General features: G+C 38.6%; 1 protein-coding gene across 7 annotated transcripts in view; it reads right to left on the reverse strand.

The window, feature by feature from the left end:
- The window catches only part of map2k5 (mitogen-activated protein kinase kinase 5), a 351751-nt gene that overhangs the window by 229754 nt on the left and 114583 nt on the right, over positions 1-7414 (reverse strand). The gene's annotated exons all lie outside the window — the stretch shown is intronic.

Raw genomic sequence — 7414 nt, forward strand, 5'->3', positions numbered from 1 at the left:
TCCTCTGATGCTGCTTGGCCTGCTGTGTTCATCCAGCTCTACACCTTATTATCTCAGATTCTCCAGCATCTGCAGTTCCTACTATCTCTCATATTTCACTGTCACACTTTTATAATAGGAAACTTGCATGTGAAGTTCATTTTACCAACTTGGGAAGTTGCTGGATAAGGCAGATGAAATGGAAGAAGACTTGCATGGAATATGAACAGCAGAATAGAACGTTGGACTAACTATCCTCCTTCTCTGTTGTATGATTTTTCAGAAACACCTAGGAAAACAAAATCCTTCATTGGCACCTTTGAGTTTATTTTCTTGTGCCTCTCTTCAAGGTGATATTTTACTTTTCCTTGCCATATAACTAAAACTAAGCCAGGGTCACCAGAAGGGTAGATAGAGATATTGATGAGAAAGTGATGGAGAAGGAAAGAGTCCACCAATAATACGGGCAGCCAGCAGCAACTGACCTACCGTGCATTATGAATCTCGGTAACATATACACATCATAACATTTTGGAAGTTTGACAGTTAGTTAAGACTGTAATTTTGTTTTGAGGTACATGATATGATATAATCATATTGGACAGGAGACCACTGGAGCCATCATACCCATGTCAATTCCTTGGAAGAGATATCTAAGTTGTGCCATTTTCTCCTCCAAATATTTATCTAATTCACTTTTGAAAGTTATTACTGAATCTTCCTGCACTGACATTTTTACCTAGTAAACTCTGGATTATAAAAATTAGTTGTCTTAGAAAGAATTCTTGGCTCCCCTCAGGGTCCTTTGTGAAATACATTAAATTCATATCCTGTTTCCACTATAAGTACAGTGTTTCAAATTCAGCTGTCCAAAAACTGTAGTTATCTAAAATGCAAACATTTTTACTGTGTGGCCCATGGATGAAATTCAATTGAGTAAAATTAAAAAAAAACTTACCTGGACAACTTGGCAAGATATTGCATTGGCAAAGTTAGCCACTTTGTCACTTCTGTGCCCATCTATTCCCAAGCTCCGAATGACCCTTTGTCTCATCCAACTCGGCTTGGCCTGAACTGCTCGAACCCAAAATTTAGCAAGATCCAAAATTCAACACTGCCTCAATCCCTTGACTGACAGTTATGAAACAACGTACCCACATAACAGAGATGTCAGTAACCCATTTCTCCTTAAGCAAAATCTTTACAATTTTTAAAACTTCTTTAACAATCCCATGTTTTTACAGACTATTCGTGTAGCTGCAAGTGAAGCCCTATACTTCTGGTATCATTTTTTAATAAATATTCCATCCACCCTTTCCAAGGTCTTAATATCTTTGCAAATGTGTGTTGCCAAGAAATGGACCTGACTCAAACTGAGGCTAAACTAGTGATTGAGAAAGAATTTCCGTGACTTTTTTGTTTCTATAATCTTGTATTTTTTTTTCTTAGAATCCCTCAAGGTGTGGAAACAGGCCCTTTGGCCCAACAAGTCCACACCAACCCATCCCCCTATAACCCACCTAATCTACACATCCCTGAACACTATGGACAATTTAGCATGGCCAATCCACCTAGTCTGCACATCTTTGGGCTGTGGGAGGAGCACCCAGAGGAAACCCATGCAGACACGGGGAGAATGTGCAAACTCCAAATAGACAGTCGCCCGAGGGTGGAATTGAATCTGGCCCCCTGGCACTGTGAGGCAGCAGTGCTAACCACTGGGCTACCGTGCAATCCACTTGCCATAGTAAGTTCAAAGATGTGACTACATTAACTCATGTAACATCCCTAAACTTCCAGATCAGACCACCTTTTCTCTATCTTCCAAATTTTTGTGATACACAGTTAGCTCAACATATCCTAATAAAAAAAAATTAGAATTTGTTGCACTTTTGTTGCTGCAAGTCATTCAAAACCTTTTGTGAATGCCACTGACCTGATGCAATATAATGCTGGTCTGGAATCACTTGCAGGGATAGCTGGAAAAGTGAACTAGAAGCCTGAAATAAATGAACCAATGTAATTAAAAGGAGAACAGGTACTGTAAACCAAGGAAGGAGTCCAAGGCTGAAGTCTGTTCTCAGGGTTCAGGTAGTTATGAAATGCTGGTGTTTTGCTCTCCTGATTTAGGATACCCGAGCCCTTTCATTAGATTACCACCTTACATCTTGGTATGAAGTAGCCATTGTAAATATATTTCACTCGGGGAGAAAAGGTCAGCACTTACGATATATTTTCTTCTAATATTTTATGTTAGACTGTGACAATGAAACACAGATTAAACAGAGGATAAAAAGACAGAAAGGGAAACTAAATACTGGAAATCCAAAATCAAAACAAAAAGTCGGGTTCAGCTGGATATTCAACATCCAAAGAAAAACAATTCTCATGCAGAGAAATAAAGACAAAAAGCAGGAATGAAAGCAGGAAATGATCAGCGAATAATGGAAAAGCTAATTTGACAGGATCGAGAAACACGTTCATGAAACAACAGTGCTCAGAATCATAGAGGTCTTCAGCAAAGAAAAAGGCCCTTTGGCCCATCAAGACTGTGCCAGTCAATAACAAGTACCTAACTATTCTAATCTCATTTTCCAGCACTTGGCCCAGCCACTTGTATGCCTTCCCATGTGAGAAACAGTAAAAGTTGTGAGCCATAAAGGAATGCTGTTGAAATATTCTGGTGTTTATTGCAGCAATATCACTGCTTAAAACAATTAAAACATCATTAATATCAACGAAAGGGAACCTGGTGGGTAAATCAGTCCATTTCTTACAAATGTTATTAGATTATATATGATGGGTAATCATAAGAAGCACTGTGCAACAATCATTTCAATGAGAGTGCTTTATGTTCATTGTTTGATAGACAGGTAAAGTAGATTATTAGAGCATAGCTGTCTTTGATATGTAATATGTATAGGATTTTGTTTTGATAAGAGATTAAGGAGATGTAAAATTTGTGACTAGTCATTCCTAAATGGGAATTTTTTTTTAAATAATAGCAAAAGCAATAATGAATATTTAGCCCTTAATTCTGTTTCAACACAACATGGCTCCCAAGATCTGTTTAAAGTTGTTAGAAGGTTAATTGGCAGAGAGGAAAAAGGGCCAAGGATGGTGGGTTGTTTTCATGTGTTAGCATTAAGTTGGCATGGAGGATATTAGTGGCTGTGAGCTGGCCAGGATGGGGCAAAGGGACTGATTGGGAGGGCTGAGGAGGTGTGAACAGGCCCTAAAACATATGGAAAGAATAGGGGCAAAGTACAAGATAACTAAGGTGGGCCTTTTAAACAACATGCCTTACAGTCCTTACGTCTGCCCCCAAACTGTGTCTGGAGCCAGGCTCACCCAACCTGATATTTTGTACCTCAGAATGAACTCCTTTTATTCAGGGGAATTTCTCCTGAGGAGAGTGTGATGAGCTAAGAACTTTCACAACTTGTGCTAAGCATTGTGGGAATGAAAATCTAGGTCCAAGGTTGTGAACAAACTATTGCAAAGGAAGAGGAAACAGTTTGTAGCTAGGAAACCAAGTTTGGAACAGGGACCAGAAACAATGGCTTTTATCTTCCTAATCTGCTAAATTTTGTTTTATTTTAACTGCCAAGACCAAGTAATTCCACACAGATAATGAAACTAAAGTTCAGTGGTTTAGAATATTGACACTTTACTGTTGTCTATATTTCCTAGCAATCGGCAATCATTGGAAAAGGATGTTCATATGCATCACTGAAGGTTGCTTGAAACAATATTACCCATTAGGATCTCTGAATTTGTCATTGCTGGGAAATGTTTACGTGGAAAAATGAGTTGAGAGAATGGCAACTTCCTGTTTGGAGAACAAATATTGTTTAGAAGGTATCTTTACATTTTTGTTCTTATGTTTAAATCATTCTCATTAACATTCACTACATCTATTTTTACACTGAACTAGGCCTGTACTAACTAATGCCTCCAGCTAAGGACACCGCAATCTGAATATCAACTGGCAAGTAAATGTTAAGCCTCTGCACCTATCTTCTCCTCTATCCATCTTCTATCCGCCTCCCCCCCTCCCTATTTATTTCAGAACCCCCTCCCCCTCCCCCATTTCTGAAGGAGGGTCTAGGCCCGAAACGTCAGCCTTCCTGCTCCTCTGATGCTGCTTGGCCTGCTGTGTTCATCCAGCTCTACACCTTGTTATCTTAAGACCACCTGTTTGGTATTGTCACGATACTAGCAAGCCATGGCCTCAGACTAATGTGGGTTTGAATTCCAACATGGGCAGATGTTGACATTTGAATTAAATGAAGTCTGGGATTAAAAACTAATCTAATGGCAACTATGTAACCATAGTCAATTGTTGTAAAAACCTCATCTGGTTCTCTAATGGTCTTTACAGATGGAACTCTGACATCCTTATTGATCTGTCCCAGATGTTACTCCAGACCCTCAGCAATACAGTTGATTCTTAGCTGCCCTCTCCCACTCAGTTGTATCACAACTGCTATAAAATTAACAAAGAAACAAAACAGACACACTCAGCATTGATCAAGATATTGGAAATGATAATGGCAAAACTAGCATGGTTGACCCTGCAAAGTTCTCCTTAGTAAAATCTGGGGGGCTAGTGCTAAAAGTGGAGAAGCTGTCCCACAAACGAGTCTTTGTCTCTAAAGTATGATTCTGAAAGTATGAAAACTTTCTGGACACCACCATTGCTAACCCAAGGGTGGGGATACCGTGAAGCACAATCAGGGAGCTGACCTGGGACTCCTCAACATCGACTACAGACCTCAAAGTATCATGTCATCAGGTGAAACGTGGGAAAGAAAAACTGCTGGTTACCACCAATACAGCACTTTGATTTTCCCACATTCGACGCCCCCAATCACTTCTGCATTACCTCTCCACTCCTTTGCTTTGAATACTACTTTGAGGTAGCACAGGATCATTTGAGGTTCGCACAAAACATACTCTGAATTTCAATGCCCTTCGCCAAAAGTGGCTCGGTAGCACTGAAGGACACAGCTGCTAGATTGGATCTGCCAGTGGCAGTGAGGGAATCGAGATGAAAAAATATATTTGACTACCTCTCCTCCAATCTACATGTTGCAGATGTATCTATTTATGAGAGGATTGAAGGTATGGTGACTATCTTTGCAGATGACACCAGGATAGCAAAGTATGTTGTGAAGAAATTTGAAACATAATTTAATTGAGTAGACAAAAATCTGGCAAATGGATTATAATATGAAGTTCACTTAGGCAAAAGAATAAAAAAAAGCAAAATATTATTTAAACAAGAACAACTGCAGAATTTTGAGGTGCAGAGGGATCTAGGTATTCCAGTGCATAAATCACAAAGTTAAACATGCAGGTACAGCAAATGATTAAGTAGGTTAATGGAATGTTTTCCTTCACTATGAGTGGAATTGAACATAAAAGTAATGATGTTATGACTCAGTTATACAGGGCACTGTTGAGACCATATCTCAAATACGGTGTGCAGTTTTAGCCTCCTTATTTAGGAATGATGTGAAAGTACTGGAGGTGGAACATAGAAGGTTTACGAGATTGACATCTGGAAAGAGAGTGAGTTGTCTTATGAGGAAAGATTTGACAGACTAGGCTTGTTTTCACGAGTTCAGAACAGAAAGGAATGATTTGATTAAGTGTACAGACAAGATCCTGGAAGGTCTTGGCAAGGTGGTCATGGAAAAGATACCTCCTCTTGTGGATAGGTCCAGAACTAGAGGGAACTTTTAAAATTAAGGGTCACCCCCTTTTAGGACAGAGATGAGGAGTATCTTATCCTCTCAGAGAGTTGAGAGTCTTTGGAACTCAGTGCTTAAGAAGGTGGACGAGGTGGGGAAAATTAGTATTTTTAAGGTAGAGGTAGAGAGATTTTTGTTGGGAAGGGGAATCAAAAGTTATTAGGGATCAATGGATATTTGGAATTTGAAACCTAAACAGATCAGCCATCATCTTATTGAATGATGGAGTAGGTTTGAAGGGTCAAGTGGCCTACTTCTGCTCCTAATATAAATGCTCGTAAAACCTATTAAACATGCACTGCAGCCCTTTTATGCACAGCAAGGTCCCATGATAAACACCAAGATAAATGAGCAATTAACCTGTTTTGGAAGTTGTTAATCGAGGGAGTAATGCTGGCCAGGACAGAGTCATTATCGCACAGAACACATTCAGAACATCTAGTCCATGCCAGTTTAAAATCTTGTCTGAGAGATGGCACCTCTAACAATGTAGCAGCCTTTCAATGCTGCACTAAAGCATCATTCTAGATATCACAGACTGCAACATAATAATACATACTAAGAAGTGATAGTGTAAACTTGAAAATATATATATTTTGAACATCACACTTTACATTACCTTAATGCTGAGCCCGGAAGCTACTTCCCTTAATCAGAAGAATTAATTTATCTGTCTATTTATTTACACAGGGAGTTTGTTTTGAGTGCAAGTGGGAAAATTGGATAATTTGTTGTATAAATATTTAAAGAAGAAAAATGTTAGGCTTCAATAGGCTGGCAAACTGCCCAAACATCTAAACAAACAGTAAAAACCCACTGTAAATAACATTTCTTTTAAACATCAGCTAAATGCACACTCAATACTGCTTTACAAAGTCTTCCACAAAATTACTGTAACTAACAAGCAGAAATTTATCAGTTTCAGCTAAAATCAATTGCTTAAATCAATTCTAACACTGCTAGTATGTAAGAGGCCCACTGGCAATTTAGGTAAATTACACCATGTAAATGCTTTTGCCTTAATTGAACAGTTCTATCAAGTCGGCTCAGAATACCGTCCACACAGCTTGCACTGAATCTGTCTAAATCTAAGCGTAAACATATTCTAGATCTAGATGCAAAGGTTTTGTTTAAACTAGTCACCGGGAAGCTTTGCAATTATTCAAAGTGTTGCTGAAATTGTTTCATACGTGGTGAAGGGGTATGTTTCTAATGAAAATCTAGAGTAAATATAAATGCATCAGCAATAATATAATTTAAATTAATAGAATGACCAAGTCATTAAATTTTCTAGAAGTGTAAAATTTAAAATGCTGTTCCCCAATATTGTTCATTTTCCTTTCAGAAATATCATCCAAATCTCAACATTGACAACTCAGTGAATAAATAGACCGCTGAATGCAAAAGCCAGAAACCCATGCACTGTTAAGAGACCATCATGGAGTCATATTGATTTAGCTGATCTAAGGCAGGGCATGTGTTTCAATTTATTTATGTCTCCCTAAGGTGGGTCGGACTAAAAGATATATTCTAATTTTGAGTGATCTTCAGTACCCAAGTCCCTGCATAGGCAGAATACCAGAATTGTATCATGGCATGCATAGACCTTCAGAAGCATGGAGAAAATGAAAAGAATTAGCGCCCTCAAATCTCAAGATTAAACTATTTGGGGGGGG

Source organism: Rhincodon typus, chromosome 33 (assembly GCF_021869965.1).
Source record: "Rhincodon typus isolate 14 chromosome 33, sRhiTyp1.1, whole genome shotgun sequence".
Lineage (NCBI taxonomy): Eukaryota > Metazoa > Chordata > Chondrichthyes > Orectolobiformes > Rhincodontidae > Rhincodon > Rhincodon typus.